Source organism: Lipotes vexillifer, unplaced genomic scaffold (genome assembly GCF_000442215.2).
Source record: "Lipotes vexillifer unplaced genomic scaffold, Lipotes_vexillifer_v1.1 scaffold948, whole genome shotgun sequence".
NCBI lineage: Eukaryota > Metazoa > Chordata > Mammalia > Artiodactyla > Lipotidae > Lipotes > Lipotes vexillifer.
This window is the reverse complement of record NW_006793764.1, coordinates 2,997,886-3,000,692: the sequence shown is the minus strand read 5'-3', so window position 1 is coordinate 3,000,692 and position 2,807 is coordinate 2,997,886. Positions and strand designations below refer to the sequence as shown.

General features: G+C 56.0%; 1 protein-coding gene across 1 annotated transcript in view; it reads right to left on the bottom strand.

Moving 5' to 3' along the window:
- TJP2 (tight junction protein 2) overlaps window positions 1-2,559 on the bottom strand; it is a 137,170-nt gene extending 134,611 nt beyond the window's left edge. Inside the window, exon 1 of the mRNA XM_007466773.1 lies at window positions 2,130-2,559. The gene's annotated coding sequence lies outside the window, so the exon portion shown is untranslated. The remainder of the gene's footprint in view (window positions 1-2,129) is intronic.
- Between the last annotated feature and the right edge of the window lie 248 nt (window positions 2,560-2,807).

The following is a 2,807-nucleotide window of genomic DNA, read 5'->3' as shown; positions in this document are numbered from 1 at the left end:
AAGAGCGGGGAATAGGGTATTCTTTAATGGGTACAGAGTTTCTGTTTGGGACGATGAAAAAGTTCTGGAAAAGGATAGTGGTGATGGTTGCACAACATTGTGACCGTACTTAACGCCACTGAATTGTATTCTTAAAAATGGTGGTTAGGACTCTGCGCTTTTATTACTGAGGGCCTGGGTTCAGTCCCTGGTGGGGGAAATAAGATCCCAGAAGACGCCTAGAGGGGCCGGAAAAAAATTTTAAAAATTTAAAAAATGGTTAAAATGACAAATTTTATGTTGTGTGTATTTTATAATAATAACGATCAAAGAATCAAAGTACCTAGAAACAAAAAACCCACAGGCTTAAGGAGCCTGCCACCTGGGGTGGAGGTGCTGTGACCCATAAAGCTGTGTTTGTCCTGGTCTGGCAAAACGAAGGTTCATATGTAGGACTGGATGGACATGTAGGGAGATGTAAATCACTTCTTCAAACTGGACAAAAAACTTCACCCCAACATAACCTTCTGCCAGTCTCAAGCCTTAATATGCAAAGGGTCCCCTGGGGACCTTGATTGAGCAGTTCTAGGTAGGTCTGAAGTCCTGTATTTTTTATTATCATTATTATTTTTTTTTGCAGTACGCGGGTCCACTGTTGTGGCCTCTCCCGTTGCGGAGCACAGGCTCCGGACGCGCAGGCTCAGCGGCCATGGCTCACGGGCCCAGCCGCTCCGCGGCATGTGGGATCTTCCCGGACCGGGGCACGAACCTGTGTCCCCTGCATCGGCAGGCATGAAGTCCTGTATTTTTAACAGGCCCCCAGGTGATACCGCTGTTGCTGGACCTTGAACCTCACTCAAAGCCGCAAGGCCCCAGCGCGCTTGACGTAAAGACGGTCACCCTATCAATCTAACCCTTTAGAACCACGGTCCCCTCACCGGGAAACGTGGAGAGTTGATCATGTGTTTCAGAAGAACTGGCTAAGGACTTAACTTATCTCCCAACCACAGTTTGTAAAAGTGCGCTGAGAAACTTGGATAGAAGGCCTGACTGAATGGAGCCTTCTAAGAGAACCCACTCACCCCGGGACTAGCAAGCAGCCGCAGCTGATAAGGATAATTGACAGTGGCAGTTTCGCCGAAAGCCCTCAAGCCGACTTCAAAACAGTCTTGAAAACACCCTTCTCAAGCTCGAAGAATGCCTGGAATTCAGTGGCCTTTATCCAACATAAAGATGTCCAACTCAGTTTTGACTGAGTTCCCTATAGAAGAACCTCACAATGTAGCCCTTGAAGACTGACAACACCCAGCATGTTGACAAGCTCGGCCCCTTGCTTACAAATGGGTCAGAAAGTGCAAAAAAAAAAAAAAAAGTTCCCTCAAACTCTGCCGAGCTGGGAGCACAGATCTCGGCTCCCGGGCTGCGTGGGCTGACAAGCATCTCCGGGGTTCTCAGGTGTGCGCACTTTCCAGGCTCTGCGGCTGAGACTCCGCCAGCAGCCCAGGCAGCGCCCACCTGCTCTCAACTAGCCAGCGCCTCCCTCGGCCCGCGTAAATACAAGCCACCAGATCCTGCCCCCTCCAGATACTGCAAACGCTGACTGCGCCGACAGAAACTCAGAGGCCCTTTGAATCTGGTTCAAGAGAGGCTCAACAGAAAGTGAAACAGCTCCCATCCCTTGGGGGGAGAAGGCTCCGGGCCAGGTAGGAAAAAGAAGGTGGCTCCCAGTCACCTGTAGCTGCCCCAGCTGCGCGCCCAAACCCACTTCCAGAATGGTCCCCAAGAGAAACCCCGTGACTGTCATCCCAGAGGGGGGTATGGGGAGGCAAAAGTTAGTTAAGCATCCCCAGAAAGGGAAAATAATCAATGCCCAATAAAGTCCAGCCCGAATCCACAGGGGCATGGGGTGACAGAGCATTTACTCACGCTGCCCCCCACCTCCGCCCCCATGAAGGACCAGGGGGCAAGCGCCCCGCCGCAGCCCGCAAAGCCCTCCCCCGCCAGAGTCGGGACCGGAGGGAGATATCCCGGGCGCTGCCGGAGCGTGGAGGCTGCGCCTGGGGCGGCTTTTCTCCGGCCTCGCGTAGGGCAGCGCCGGGACGCCTGCGGGCGCTCAGTGGCTAGCGAGGGACCGAGAAGAGGTTACTCGCCTGGAGGCGGGTGGCGGCCGCAGTCGGCGGAGTCGGGGGCAGGGCGAAGGCGGCTCTGACGGGCGCCTGGGAGCCTCCGACACGGCGCCGGCTGCTGGGCCGGTGTCTACTGCGCTCCCCGCGCGCGTCGCCGGCGGCGCCTCGCGGAGCCGGAGTGCTGGAGGCGGCCCAGCGAATGGGCGGGCGCGAGTGGCCTCGGCCGCTGCTCCTGTGTATTATTGTGACTCAAGCTATTTCCTGTTTGGAGGTTGGGAGAAAGAAAAAAAAAAAATCCAGGGTGGGGGCAGGGGGATCGGGGCGGCGGTGAGCCAGAGAGCGGCGGCCTGGAGGAGTGTGGGCAGCGGCTGTCACCTGCTTGCTTCGAGACCCCGAGGGTGCCTAGCGCGCGAGCCGGGGGAGAAATGTAGTTTATTGCAGTGCTACTTTGGGGTACTGGGAAGGACGGAGGGTGGCTCACACACGCCACCCAGCTTTGGGGTAGGGGCTGCGGCCGTAGGGACCGCTTGGTCACTCCAGCCCGCGTGCCCACTCCCCTGCCTCTTTCCTTCTCTGCGAAACTGCCGCTGAGCTTTCTTCCCCGCGAAGGGCAAGCGGAATTCGCTGTGCTGCCTTCTTTCTTCGTGACCTGGTCGGCTTTTCGATCCCTTCCAGGGGTGTGAGCGTTGTTACCCTTTCAAA